Raw genomic sequence first — 15,883 nt, 5'->3', positions numbered from 1 at the left:
AGAGCTTTCCTTAAAAGTCACACACAAAATTGTCTCTAAATGCAGGGAAGGAATTGGGCCAATCCCACGCAGCTGCTGTCCAGCTCCAATGTGAGACCGTTGTAGGGTCAGCAGAGTCGGGAGCGACTGTCAGCCAGTGGGGCTTTGGTAAGAATTGGAAAGGAAAGGACCTGCTCAGTGCATGTGCCGGCAGGGAGGTGACACAATGTGGGCTGGGGGTTTCTGACCTGGAAGTAAAATGTGTTCTCTTTATTCTCATTCTCTTTCTGTGTCCTTCCCAGACCGTGTGTGGTTCTATGTGAGATGTTTCTGGGAGGTCTGAGGTAGAGCTGTTATCATGTACATACAGTAAAGGGACTTGATACATTTTAAAGCACAGAGCTGATTTTAATTCTTCCCCCAGCACCTGGGAATCCTTTCTTTCTATCATCTCCATCATTTATATTCCCTGAGAGCCCCCAAGTATGCCAGGTATATATGTCAGGCCTAGAAGAAAACAGGCCCCTTCCCCAGCGAGTTCAGAAGACTCTCTTAATAGCTCTGTACCGACCCCCAGAGCAGACACCCGGTCTTCGGCCCCTGCTAGGACATTGGCTCACCGGTATTTCTGGGAGTTGCTGGAGGAGGTGGCAGTGAGAGTAAGCTGGCCATTCGAAGGATCCCTGCTGCTCCAGCAGCATCTCTGTGATCAGCCAGTGGAAGTTTAACGCTCCCTGGGAGTGGCTGAGTAGCTGGATTAGGACAGGCAGTAGCAGCTGGGCGTGTGCACCAGTTGGGTGAAAGGTGCCTGTATGCAGTGCAGAGGCAGGGAGCCTCCCCAGAGGCCATGCACCAGGAGGGAGCTGTCAGTAGGACTGGCTTTGGGGAGTGGAAGCTGGTAGGTAAACCTACCCTCAGAACCCCCCCAGATTCCTGGTCATTACTAGAATGTAATCATTTCACTTCTTATAGATGGTAAAAAAAATTGGTCCATTCTGTAAGTAATGGGATGGGATATTTAGTAGCGCCAAGTAATTCCATGTGATGAAATTGTATGATTTATTCTATGATAGAAATGTCTAAGTAAATCACTTAGATAGAAAACACAAACCTAATATAACTGACATGAATTACTGAATAGTCTTAAAATAGGGGGGAGGGAGAGCTCAGGGGTTTGAGCATTGGGCTGCTAAACCCAGGGTTGTGAGTTCAATCCTTGAAGGGGCAATTTGGTGCAAAAATCTGTCTGGTCCTGCTTTGAGCAGGGGGTTGGACTAGATGACCTCCTGAGGTCCCTTCCAACCCTGCTATTCTATGCTAAGTAACAAGTAATCTTAAATCATTTATTAAAGTGCAACCAATTAATAGTTCAGTTGACAAGATACTACCATAAAATGAACTCCCCGAGCCAGTATACATGCTGGAGGTCTCATGCAGCCAGTAGTAAAACAGCACTAGAGTTTCTAAAAATTGTAGATGACTGTTTTCTAACACAAAAAGGGTTGGACCAACACATGGTAGGTCTATTTTGGATCTCATAATGACAGATAAAAATGAGTTGATCACTGGACTGGAAGTTGGTGGCTGTCTAGGAACCAGTGATCATGAGCTGATTACATTCACTGTGGGAAAAGCTGAGAAAAATTATTAATGAATTTGATTGGGGGGAAAAATTAGAAGAATGTGAATTAAAATCAGGAATTCTTTAAGAAGAATTTGTTGAATGGCCAGAAGCCCCTCAATTCCACAATCAATAAGGACAACTTGGGTAAAGTCAAGAAGAGAAGTGAAGATCACAATTAAAAATTAATTTTTATTTTCATATATGTATGTATGTATTACTCCTGGGGGCATTCTGTGCACAATATTTTAAAATTCTGCAAATTTTATTTGTCAAAATAACACTATATAATCAGGCCAGTTTCAATTATTTTGGTAATTTATTTGAAAATACTTGTCAGCAAGTGTCTGTAACAAAACAGACACACACAAAAATTCCCCCATGAGTAGAGAGTTAAAGAAACCCCTACAACAACCCAGTTCCCCTTTCTCTGCTCCCTCCCCCCAGAGCCCAGCCATGACCACCCCCAGCCCAGACACTCACACCCCCTCCCCCCCAGAGCCCAGCTGTGCCCCCCCCAGCCCAGACACTTGTATCCCTAACCCCTCAGAGGCCAGCTGTGGGGCTCCCCCCAGCCCAGACACTCACACCCCCTCTCCCCCAGAGCCCAGCTGTGCCCCCCCCAGCCCAGACACTTGTATCCCTAACCCCTCAGAGGCCAGCTGTGGGGCTCCCCTCAGCCCAGACACTCACACCCTCTACCCCCCCAGAGCCCAGGGAGCCAGAGGGAGAAACAGCCTGATGCTGGGCCCCAGGCTTGCACCGAGTTTCCTGCGCACCACCTCCTTCTTCCAGAGTGTGCTGGGCACTGCAGCTGCTGGGAACCCTCCAGTTCCTCGCCCTCCCCCTGCCCCCCCCCCCCCGTCTTCTATTGCAGGGATTGGCAACTTTTGGCACATGGCCCACTAGGGAAAGCCCCTGGCTGGCCGGGCCGGTTTGCTTACCTGCAGCGTCTGCAGGTTCGGCCAATCACAGCTCCTACTGGCTGCGGTTCACCATCCCAGGCTAATGGGAGCTGCAGGAAGGGCGGACAGCACATCCCTCGGCCCACGCCGCTTCCTGCAGCCCCCATTGGCCTGGAGCAGCAAACCGCAGCCAGTGGGAGCTGCGATCAGCCGAAACTGCAGACATGGTAGGTAAGCAAACCGGCCCGGCCTGCCAGGGGCCTTCCCTGGCAGGCCGCATGCCAAAGGTTGCCGATCCCTGTTCTATTGCAAGCTGGGCTGTGCCGGGTCCAGCGGCCCCTAGTGTCAGCCAACATCTCTGCAGCCCATTTCAGTGGGGGGAAAAGGAAATTCTGCATGCACAACATGAATTTCTGGAAAATTTTGCATTGCGCAGTGGTGCAGAATTCCCCCAGGAGTAATGTATGTATAACTAATGGAAAAATGGGGAAGTAGATAGCAATCAGTATAAGTTAGAAGTAATGACGTGTAGAAAATTGATAAGGGAAACTAAAGACATCAAGGAATCTGTGGTTGCGAGGGCTAAGGACAATAAAGAGTTCTTTGGCTGAGTGAGGCAAAGCCCTGTACTCCCCCTGAGGGCATTTGTCTCTAATACAGTAACTTTGGAACACCATCTCTGCTCAATTCCAAACATTCAGGGAATATTCTAGGGAGAGCAAGAACCCTGTTGATTTTGGGGAAGACCGGAAAACTGAAAGGAGGAAATAGAGAATGCACAGATCCCCTCACAACTGCTTAGCTCATCACATCTATAGATCAAAAAACTATTCATGTCAGCCATTAACATTTTCAGCCTAACAGCAGCTCCCAATCTCAGCTCTCCATGTGCCCCAGTAGAGTGTAAATGACTTGTCTCCTACAAAGAAAAGGGAGTGTGAAGGCGGCTTCTTTGCTTCCTTCCTCCTAGCACATTGCCTCCCCAAAGTCTGCTTCATGGTGGGGGAGAGACAGATGCTACCAGCCCTCTTGTCCCTTCCAGTCCAGGAGAAGAAAAGTATGTAGGAGTGGGGAGAAGAAGTAGTGATGCACACAGCCCCTGGTATGGAGGGAAGAGGGAATTGGGAGCACACAGAGAACCTGATATAAGGTAGGGGTTGTGTAACAAGCACACAAAAAACTCTTACTTTAACCATTTGGGTGTTTGATATTCCTTCCCATGGGTGACAGTTTAAAATAAGTACCTGTCTATATTGATGTTATACTACATTATGGTTTTGAATTTTACAGTTCACTACTTGGATCATGCCAAAAACAAAAACCAGCTGGCATCTCCAAAGCGACACATCCGGAGCACTTTCAAGGACCCAAACATTTGAGGAGAGTAGGATTGACCCTGGGTTCAGTTACCAATGGATGCAATATACCAAAAAAGGTACTGATAAAACAACAAAGAGAAGAGCAGCTTAAGACAATTTAATAATCCAATTCAGGTTTAATGGCAGTACCCAGTAAAACTGCTACAGGTTAGAGTCTATCCACAGACTCTCACTGTGTATGTTGGTTTTGGGTTTAGACCTGAAAAGCCATCTGCACTTAACATCGAGACCACACAGCGCTCAGCCTGTAGGAGCAACAAAGTGGAGATGGCTCATGGAGGGATGCAAGGAGCCCCTTGAGCGTGCAGTGAGCGCAGATACAGAAGCAACTAAACATGTAACCCACTGGTTAAATATAGTAGGAGCAAAAGAAATCCTAGCAATGGTATAGGCCCATTACTAGATGAAGATGGTAAAATTGTTAATAATGATACAGAAATATTTAGTAAAAATTCTGTTCTGTATTGGCAAAGAAGCAGGATGGTGTATTCCAATCATTAGTAACTAAGCAGAAGTTGTTTAACATCCTCCTACATGTAAACATAAATCAGCAAGCCTGGATAATTTTCATCCAAGAGTCCTCAGAGAGTCGGCTGAGGCGTTCTCTGTCTCACTGATGTTAATTTTTAATAAATCTTGTGAAAGCAGGGAAATTCCAGAAGACTGGAAGAGAGCTAATGTTGTGCCAATATTCAAAAAGGGCAAGTGGGATGACCTGAGTAACTATAGGCCAGTTAGCCTGACTTCAAACCTGGGTAACTAAGGGAAAAGCTGATACTAGGATCAGTCAATAAAGAATTAAAAACTGGGAATATAATTAACACAAGTCATCATGGTTTTACCTAAAATAGGTCTTGTCAAACAAGCCTGATTCCATTTTTGATGAGACTACAAGTTGGTTGATAAAGATAACTGTAAACTTTTGTAAGTCATTTGACATAGTACTCGTGACAGTCTGATTAAAAAATGACCACTGTCCACTGGAGCACGTGTTAAATGGGTGAGGAACAGGCTAACTGACTGATCTCAGAAAGTCGTTATCAGTGAGGAACCATTGGAGCCTCGTGTTTTTCACAAATATAAAATAACATGAAATAAAACAAAAAACTCACTCTGCAGCAGCAGCTCCCATGGCTCCTGTCCTGTAGGGCTGGGTCCAGCTCCCTGATCTGGGTGTTGCCACCTGGCGCACAGGGTTGCAGCATCATGCAGATTTGGATCAGCCTTCCCGCCATCATGATGGGGAGAAGGCCAGGCCAAATTTCAGTGAGTGGCATTATGAGCTGGCACACGAGGTTGCAGCGCTGCTCTTATTTGACCCGAATGCCCCTCTGTCATCATGAATACTACCCTGTAGGGCCTCCCAACCTCCAGGGCAGGACCCGACCAACATACACCTGCATGGATAAAATAAAATAATGAAACTCCTGAAAAAACTAAAAATGATAAAAAATAAAAATGTCCTGGGGTTCTAGGCATCAACGTTGCATGGAGTGTTTCTAGTGGGGTTCTGCAGGGATTGGTTCTAGATCTGACACTAGTCAACATTTTCATTAGGGATCTGTAAGTAAATATAAAATCACTGCTCATAACAGAGCGATTATTCAGAGCCATTTGGATCATTTGGGAAGCTCGGCCCACTCACATAAAATGTGTTTTAACACTGCTAAATGCAAGACACCTACAGAATGGGGGGCTGTATTCTAGAAAGCAGTGGCCCTCAAAAGGAATTAGGGGGCCCAGCAGTCAAGCAACTGAACATGAGCCCCCAGGTGATGCTGTGGCAGAAAGGGCTAATGCGATCTTTGGAAGAGAAGAATGAGGGGGGATTTGATAGCTGCTTTCAACTACCTGAAAGGGGGTTCCAAAGAGGATGGATCTAGACTGTTCTCAGTGGTACCAGATGACAGAACAAGGAGTAATGGTCTCAAGTTGCAGTGGGGGAGGTCTAGGTTGGATATTAGGAAACACTTTTTCACTAGGAGGGTGGTGAAGCACTGGGATGGGTTACCTAGGGAGGTGGTGGAATCTCCTTCCTTAGAGGTTTTTAAGGTCAGGCTTGACAAAGCCCTGGCTGGGATGATTTAGTTAGGGATTGGTCCTGCTTTGAGCAGGAGGTTGGACTAGATGACCTCCTGAGGTCCCTTCCAACCCTGATATTCTGTGATTCTTTGGAACCCCCTTTCAGGTAGTTGAAAGCAGCTATCAAATCCCCCCTCATTCTTCTCTTCTGGAGACTAAACAATCCCAGTTCCCTCAGCCTCTCCTCGTAAGTCATGTGCTCCAGACCCCTAATCATTTTTGTTGCCCTCCGCTGGACTCTTTCCAATTTTTCCACATCCTTCTTGTAGTGCGGGTCCCAAAACTGGACACAGTACTCCAGATGAGGCCTCACCAATGCCGATTAGAGGGGAATGATCACGTCCCTCGATCTGCTGATAATGTTCCTACTTATACAGCCCAAAATGCCATTAGCCGTCTTGGCAACAAGAGCACACTGTTGACTCATATCCAGCTTCTTGTCCACTGTAACCCCTAGGTCCTTTTCTGCAGAACTGCTGCCTAGCCACTCGGTCCCTAGTCTGTAGCTGTGAATGGGATTCTTCCATCCTAAGTGCAGGACTCTGCACTTGTCCTTGTTGAACCTCATCAGATTTCTTTTGACCTAATCATCTAATTTGTCTAGGTCCCTCTGTATCCTATCCCTACCCTCCAGCGTATCTACCACTCCTCCCAGTTTAGTGTCATCTGCAAACTTGCCGAGGGTGCAGTCCGCGCCATCCTCCAGATCATTAATGAAGATATTGAACAAAACCGGCCCCAGGACTGACCCTTGGGGCACTCCCCTTGATACCGGCTGCCAACTAGACATGGAGCCATTGATCACTACCCATTGAGCCCAATGATCTAGCCAACTTTCTATCTACCTTATAGTCCATTCATCCAGCCCATACTTCTTTAACTTGCTGGCAAGAATACTGTAGGAGACCATATCAAAAGCTTTGCTAAAGTCAAGGAATAACATGTCCACTGCTTTCCCCTCATCCACAGAGCCAGTTACCTCCTCATAGAAGGCAATTAGGTTAGTCAGGCACGACGTCCCCTTGGTGAATCCATGCTGACTGTTCCTGATCACTTTCCTCTCCTCTGAGTGCTTCAAAATTGATTCCTTGAGGACCTGCTCCATGATTTTTTCCAGGGACTGAGGTGAGGCTGACCGGCCTGTAGTTCCCCGGATCCTCCTCCTTCCCTTTTTTAAAGATGGGCACTACATTAGCCTTTTTCCAGTCATCCGGGACCTCCCCCGATCGCCATGAGTTTTCAAAGATGATGGCCAATGGCTCCGCAATCACATCTGCCAACTCCTTTAGCACCCTCGGATGCAGTGCATCTGGTCCCATGGATTTGTGCTCATCCAGTTTTTCTAAATAGTCCCGAACCACTTCTTTCTCCACAGAGGGCTGGTCACCTCCTTCCCATACTGTGCTGCCCAGTGCAGCAGTCTGGGAGCTGACCTTGTTTGTGAAGACAGAGGCAAAAAAAGCATTGAGTACATTAGCTTTTTCCTCATCCTCTGTCACTAGGTTGCCTCCCCCATTCAGTAAGGGGCCCACACTTTCCTTGACTTTCTTCTTGTTGTTAACATACCTGAAGAAACCCTTCTTGTTACTCTTAACATGCCTGGCTAGTTGCAACTCCAAGTGTGATTTGGCCTTCCTGATTTCACTCCTGCATGCCTGAGCAATATTTTTATACTCCTCCCTGGTCATTTTTTCCTGCAATCTCAATAAGGATTCTTTAAAATACAGCCAGCTCTCCTGGACTCCTTTCCCTCTCATGTTATTCTCCCATTCCCTTCATTGCACCATCGCTTTGCTTTCTGCCATCATCTGTGACTATCTGATCTGACACATGTTCCAATACGTAGCATGGGGTAAGTGAATGAGACCTGAGACTGCCATGATCCTAGTTCCACCTCTCCTGCGCCCACCTGAATACTTGTCTTCTTCTAGGTGAGGGTTGTAAGGCCTTGGTCAAAACATACAGGGAGATTTACATAAATAGTAGCAGATGTCAACAATAGAGGATGCTTGACGCTTGTGTATGTGGGGAAAATCACCGGTATAAACGTACTGTTATAGTTCTAGTATATAGCTCTCCATGTAGACTCTCGTACTGGGAATAACAGTGTGTTTTCCTGTACAGAATATGTCGCCCTGTGCTGTTAGGGTGGGTGAAAGTCTCAGGGAAGGAGAGCATCAAACGGGATCCCATAGTTGGGATCCTCCTCCCAGGTAATGGCATGGTAACCTCTCACACCAAGGACCCCTCCAGGGAAAGGGACCCCATTATTAGGAAGAGCCAGGTAATAGTAATGGGGGATTCAATTATTAGAAATATAGGTAGCTGGGTTTGTGAGAAGCAGCACCACATGGCACATTGCCTGCTGGATGCAAAGACTGCAAACCTCTTGAGACATCTGGACAGACGTATGTGCAGTGCTGGGGAAGAGCTGGTGGTTTATTACATGTAGGTACCAATGACATAGAGAAAGGCAGGAGAGGCGTCCTGGAGACCAAATTTAGGCTGCTAGGTAAGAGACTAAAGTCCAGGGCCTCAATGGTAGAATTCTCTGAACTGCTCCCAGTTCCACGTGCAGGCCAGTTAGACAGACCGAACCGCAGGGTCTCAGTGTGTGGATGAGATGAGGAAGGATTTAGGTTTATTAGGAACTGGGGAACCTTTTGGGAAAGGAGGAGCCTGTTCAGGAAGGATGGGCTCTACCTAAACCAAAGTGGAACCAGATTGGTGGCAAGTAAAATTAAAAAGATCATAGAGGAGTTTTTAAACTAAGGGCTTGGGTGTGTACAGGGGCAGAGGAGCACACAGTACAGACAGACACATCCTTTAGGGGAGGATTTACTAAAGGGGATAATCTATATCCTAGTAAAGAGGCGAGGATAGACACTGATAAAGAACAGGTAGAACTGAAGAGAAACAGTCAAATAAAAAAAAGTCTCATTGAATTACATCGCATGAAGGCAAACAACTAAATATTGACAAATTTATAAGTGCTTGTATACAAATGCTAGAAGTCCAAATACTAAGATGGGTGAACTGAAGTGCCTGGTATTAAATGAGGATATTGGTATAATAGGCATCACAGAAAGTTGGTGGAATGATGATAATCAATGGGATGTGGTAAGACCACGGTACAAAATATATAGGAATGCCAGAGTAGGTTGTGCTGGTGTGGGAGTGACACTATATGTGAAAGAAATCAGAGAGTCAAATATAGTAAAAATCTTAAATGAATCAAACTGTACCATAGAATCGCTATGGACAGAAATTCCATGCTTGAATAATAAGAGTATAGCAATAGGAATATACTACCAACGCCTGATGGATGGTGGCAGTGAGTGTGAAATGCTCAGGGGGATTAGAGAGGTTACTAAAACAGAAAACCCAATAATAATAGGGGATTTCATCTATCCCCATATTGACTGGGAACATGTCACCTCAGGATGGGATGCACAGATACAAGTTCTAGACACCATCAGTGACTGCTTCTTGGAGCAGCTAGTCCTGGAACCCACAGGGGGAGAGGCAATTCTTGATTTAGTCCTCAGTGGAGCACAGGCTCTGGTCCAAGAGGTGAACGTGGCTGAACTGCTCAGTAATAGTGACCATAATGTAATGAAATTTAACATCCGTGTGTGTGAGGGGGGAAATACCAAAGAAACCACCACAGTAACATTTAACTTTGAAAATGGGAACGACACAAACATGAGGAGACTAGTTAAACAGAAATTAAAAGGCACAGTCACAAGGATGAAATGCCTGCAAGCTGCATGGAGACTAAAAACGTCATCATAGAGGCTATGGAACAAGCCCGACAAGGTATTTAACAGGTGGGAGAAAAGCAGGAGCCAGGGAATCGTTATTACTGTTGTTATCAAATGAATACTGCAGCGGCTCCTACAGGCCAAAATGTCCTTGTTCAATCAGCTAGCAAGTGACGGTCCCTGCCCTACAGCGCTCACAAGCTAAACGCCAGGACAGAGCGGGGGGATGAGACTGATGCGTCATAGCCCAGGAACATGGCCAGGTCACTTGCTTAGAATTTGGGGGCAGTCCCAGGACCCCAGAGCATCATGGTCTCTCGCCTGCCCTGTGTTGCCATGTACACTGGTTTGCTCATGGCCTTATCAGCATCCTCCGTGCTGTCCCCCCCAGCTTGTCCACCTCAGGTGATGGGAAGGACGCCCGCTCTGTCAGTCTCTAAGACAGGGTCCTGCCTGGAACCGCACCTCACACAGGTGACGCCCCGGCCGTGCCAGCACCCTAGTGCCCGGAGGGCCGGAGATGATGCTCGCACTGCAGTTGGCAGTGAGCAGGTTGGCACTGGGCTTGAATCAGAGCTCAGTCTGACATGTCGGTTCCCCTTTCTGCCACTAGAGGGCGTGACAGGGAGCAAAAGCAGCAGAGCAGCGCTCCAAGCTTGCCCAGGCCTATGTTTCCCACGGGCCGGCGCGCGGCCCCGCTCCTGCTGCCAGCGGGCTGAGCGCGCCTGCGAGTGCAGGGTGGTGCTGGGTGCGCTGGGCCAGCACCGTGAGGCAGGCTTTGCGTTGTGTGGCAGCCTAGCACCCAGGCATGGAGCAGGACCCTTTGTGCCGGGCGCTGTGGAAATTGTGCCAAGTGGCCTTAACGGGCTTCAGATCGTTCTGTTCTTCTGCGCCCGTACGTCTGCCCCCGGCTGCTCCGGGCCGGCGTGGGGCTATTTTCTGCCAGCGTGGACGGGGCTGCACTCGCAGACTGAACCCCCCAGCATGGGGGGCGCATTGCCGCAAATGTGGCAGGCAGGGCCTGGGGGCACCGGTGGGGGCAGTGGCAGCTGGTGCTAGTGCAGGTGCCAGGCGTACCCCGCCCAGGGCCCCATTGCTTGGTTCCTGCTGGCTAATGCTGGGGTTTGCCCCTGCCATCAGGGAGGTGGGTCTGGGCCCGGGCACAGCCGTTGGCTCCTGGTGCTGACTGTCGGCAGAGCCGATGTGCTAGCTCCAGGGAGGGCAGGCTGCCGTGGGCTTGGGGAGTTGGCCTGTCGCGTGGTAGCTCTGGTATTTTTGCAGAGCCTGCCCTCGCAGTGGGGGTGGATCTCCTCTCCTGGGAGCCTGTCTGAATCCCACAGGGAATGAATTGGGTGACCCCAGCCTGAGCCCAGCCCCAAGAGCAGGGGCAGAATCAAGCAGATCTCCCTTCTAAAGGACAGGAAAGGGGCCTGAGCCTTGGGTGGCTTTGGGTAGGGTCTTCTGCTCATCTGGAATCAGCCTCCTGCGCCGTGAATGCAAAGTCTGCCCCCCTCTCCGGGCCCCAGAGTCCTGACTGGGCTCCTCGGATTAAGCCGCAAAGGTTGCAGGATGGGCACTGCTGGGATAGACTGGGAGCAAGAGGCAGCAACGCTCATGCGAGGAAAAAGTGCTTAATCCGCCATGTTCTCTGTGGGCCATGCTTTGTGTGGTCTGTGTGTGTGGGAATGTGTGAGCTGTGTACGGGGGGGATGGTGTGGTTTTGTGTGTATTTCTGTCGTGTGCGATGGGTGTGCTGTGTGTGTGTGTGTGTGCATGCAGGTGGCGGGGAATATGTGCTGTGTGCTCCTGCGTCCCAGCCCGGGAGCCTGTCTCTGGCCCAGGCGGGGGCACGGCTGCGTTCCCTGTACGTACACACTGTCAGATAAATAACTCCGAGCGCGAGTCCCTCTGGGCTTGGCCTGGGCCCGCTGGCCCCCTCGCTTTGTGCTGGCCTGCAGGCACTAGAGACAAGCCCCTTATCGCCCCACCCCAGTCCCTCCTGAGCCCCTGCAGATGAAGGCTGGGTCCGTCTAGCCCCCGTGTCAGGCAGGGCCACGGCACAAGCAGGGGAAGCGTGCATTGTGGCTGCCGACTGCGTGCCTGGCTGGAGCAGAAAGCAAGGATTTCCTGTTTTGGAGCAAGTGCTTCCCGTCTCCTCCCCGAGGGCTCCGGGGCAGGCCCTTCCCACCGGGCTGTGTGCTGGCAGGAGGTTGCCAACATCGTATTTGAAAAACACAGGACAGACCTCAGATGTCCCCAATCTTGACGTGAACCTCCAGAGGCAAGTCCCTCTCTCCCCCGCCCCACATGCTTCCTAGGGTCTCTCGCTGCAGCGCTGGATGCTGGGAGCAGAGGTGGCGAGTAACTGTTGATAGCAGGGGGGCGGGGGGGGGGTTCAGCCACCCTCCTGAACAGCTCATGTCACAGTCCCCCCGGTCAGGCTGGGGGCTCCTGCGCATTAGTCACCCCATGACCCTGGTTAAAGCCCCGCCAGGTCCCTGTGTGAGACCTGAACAAACACCCGGGCAGGCGCCCAGCCCCACGGGCCAGCGGTGACCCCAAGGCGGGCCCAGCCCTGCAAGCCTTGGGCAGGAGCAGAATTTCCCCCTGCCCACAGTCCCGTTGGCCTGGCTGGAGAGTCACAAAAAAAGAAATAATATGAACCCTGGCAGAAATCTGGGGGGACACATGATCCGCATGCTCCCCCCACACACACACACACACGCGTCGCCTCTGCAGAGAACCCAGGGCCTCAAGTGCTGGGCCAGCAGCCGCTGCAACTCCTGGTCAGGGAACCCGGAGCCGAGCTGGAGGCTGCGTGGCTGTTTTTTCCCTGCTGCAGCGCTGGACACGGTGCTGGGGCCATTGGCAGAGACTCTGCGAGCGGGGAGGCTGCACCCCGGGAGCACTGACCCCGGCCAGACACAGCCTGCCCAGGGAAAGCTCAAGGGCTGGAGTCACGGGTGCATCTTTCCACTCCCCTCTGGCCCGTCTGCTTTCCCTGGGCAGCAGTGACGGGCCAGGGCCACGAGGGGAGTGCAAAGATGCACCCGTGAGCACTGGCCTCCTGCCTTTGACTGACGGGCCCTGGTTGAGAATGGGCCAGGCAATCTTCTATTTAAATATGTAATACGGGTCTGATGGCAACCCAGCTGGGAGCCAGGAGCTGCCCCTTGTCCCTGTACAGAGCTCCCTTTGGGTCATGCCGGGGCTGCAATGGTGGGGCCTGGGCTACATGTAAGGGGACTGTTGGCCCCTTCCTAAAACTCCATGGGGGTTTTGGTTGCCCATCTCCCAGTACCAAAAGAAAGGGGAAGGGTCAATGAGAAAGCAGGACCCTGTGACTGACAGTCCCCAGGGGCAATGGGGAGGGCCAACGCTCCAGGTCAGCCTGATTGACAGGGCAGGCTAATGAGGGCGTGAGGAGGCCAGGGGGGTCCCGTCCTCCATGTAAGCTGGGGCTGCCTGGCGCTGAGCTAAGGGGAGAGCAGGGGCCCGAGCTGAGCTGGGAGCAGAGCTGCACGGCCAGAGACAGAGGGGCCAGGGGAGCAGCCCACGGAGCGGTGCTGAGGCAGAGTGGGGCTGGGGCTGGGGCTGGGGGCGGGGAGCAGCTGGGGAGAGCGAGGGGGCCTGGGCAGGGGGCCCAGCACAGGGAGATGCCCCAGCCGAGAGGCTCTGCAGGCCAGACTTGGGGGGATCGTAACCCTGACGGGAAGAAGGGTCCTGCCACCTGGAGCCTGAGGGTGTGTGGCCACCACCAGAGCAAAAACTTCAGGACCAGACTCCAAAGAGAAACTGCTGAGCTCCAGTTCATTTGCAAATTTGACACCATCAGATCAGGATTAAACAAAGACTGTGAATGGCTATCCAACTACAGAAGCAGTTTCTCCTCCCTTGGTGTTCACACCTCAACTGCTAGCAGAGCACCTCACCCTCCCTGATTGAACTAACCTCGTTATCTTCATACTGATTTATACCTGCCTCTGGAGATTTCCATTACTTGCATCTGAAGAAGTGAGGTTCTTACCCACGAAAGCTTATGCTCCCAATACTTCTGTTAGTCTTAAAGGTGCCACAGGACCCTCTGTTGCTTTTTACAGATTCAGACTAACACGGCTACCCCTCTGATACTTGACACCAGAGCAAGTGTCCGACCCGCAGCGTCCCTGCAGCACAACCGGGGCCTGGGCCGTGGGAGGGGCAGACTGTGAACTGCCCGGACGTTCCAGAGATGCTGGTTGTGACGTCCCCGGGCCACAGAGTGGGGTGACGGGTTTTCCTTTCATGTTCCCCGTTTTTTCCTGATTTTTTTACTTAGTTGCTGTTTAATAAATTGTATTTGTGTGAACTGTATTGAATGATCAGTGGGTCAGGGAAGTGTCCAGTGCAGAGAGAGCCCCCCGGAGTGGGGACACCCTACCCCTGTCCTGGGTGACCACAGCAGGGTTGGGGGTCGAGCCCCTCAGGAATCCTGGGCCCAGCCTTGTCGGGGTTACGAGGACTCTGCCACACAGGAGAGTGGAAGGGGAGCCCTCGAGGTCAGGCAGGCCTCTGGGTAAAGGGAGTGGGAGTGAGGACTCAGATCCTTTCGCCAGCCAATTCCACCGGGGTCGTGTATAAGCCAGGAAAGTTCCCCACACTAGTGGGACGTTCCCCCACTAACGTATAGACAGGCCCTATGTATCACGATTGGACTGCCAGGGAAAAGGCTGGTTTCTCCCTGCTTGCCATGTGCCGAGATCCCAATCCACAATTGCCAGCTCAGAACCTTCCAAATGTGACTCAGACATGCCATGACCTGCTGCCGCGCTCTGCCTGAGGCTGCAGAGAGCCTGAAACAGCCTCGCCGAGCTCAGTAACACTGGAGCCTAATGATGGTAATTTCAAGGCCAGTATGGTTAAGTATTTCCGTGCTGATCAGGCAGCAGAAACACGCTATTGTGTCAGTTGACTGATGCTGGGGGGGTGCGGCGGAGGTGCGGGGGCAGTTGTGTCAAGGACAGCTGAGATGAGGAACAAAAGAGTCATCTCCCCAAACTGCAAGTCACTTCTGCTCCTGCCCAAAAGAGGGAGTTAGAGGAGAGATGCCACCCATCCTGCCTCCGGTTCCCAAGCCACCTCCTACATGTTCTCAGGTGTCAAGTGGCCCAGCTGTCCTACACCCTGTGAGCAAAACCAGCAGCTCCCCCAGCACCTTCTTCAAGGCAGCAACACAAGGCAAAGCATCATAGGGTCACCCTCTTTCTAGCCCAGTGTCCTGCTCTAACACCAGCATCTCCTCTGCTGAGCAGTAGCAGATTCCTGGGGCCTGGCCAGCCAGTTTGCCAATGGAGAAGCAATCAGTGATGCAGCGTCTAGGTTTAGTCACAGTGTAACTTGCTTTATTCACACATACACCAGTCCTGGAACACAGAGAGTCAAACAGCATGCAGGAATCGCAGCCCAGCACCAATGCCCAGTTCCCAGGGAGCCTGCTTCTCGCACAGCACTTTCTACCCAGAATTAGCCTAACTAAAACTGACCACTGTCACGGAGTCCCCGGGCGATGCTCTGGAACTGCTCCCTACGAAGCCAGGCAGGACTCTGGTGAAGTCTCCTCTCTGTGAGCAGACTGTCTCCAGGGCAAGAAGCTCACACGGCTTCCACCTTCCTGGGTCTGACCTTGGAACATTCAGCATCCTCTGCCCCTCCGTGCGCTTCCCACAGCGAGTCCGCCCAGGCAGGGTCCTGGGGAAGCCAGAGGGTCCCGCACCCCCACTTCGCAGGCAGACGTGACTCTTAGCCAGCCAGTAAAACAGAGGTTTATTGGATGACAGGAACATGGTCTAAAACAGAGCTTGTAGGTACAGAGAACAGGACCCCTCAGCTGGGTCCATTTTGGGGGGCAGTGAGCCAGACACCCCCGTCTGCACTCACTCCCGTCCCCAGCCAGCCCCAAACTGACTCACCCTCCAGCCCCTCCTCCTCTGGGCTTTTTCCTTTCCCGGGCCAGGAGGTCACCTGATTCCTTTGTTCTCCAACACCTTTAGCTATCACCTTACAGGGGGGAAGGGCCCAGGCCATTAGTTGCCAGGAGACAGAGTGTCGGCCATTTAGGTGCACTGGCCCTTTGCGCTGCAACAATTACACCCCCTTATCCCACCACTTAGCGAC

Source organism: Emys orbicularis, chromosome 18 (genome assembly GCF_028017835.1).
Source record: "Emys orbicularis isolate rEmyOrb1 chromosome 18, rEmyOrb1.hap1, whole genome shotgun sequence".
NCBI lineage: Eukaryota > Metazoa > Chordata > Testudines > Emydidae > Emys > Emys orbicularis.
The sequence above is the reverse complement of the archived record's forward strand: the minus strand, read 5'-3'. Positions refer to the sequence as shown.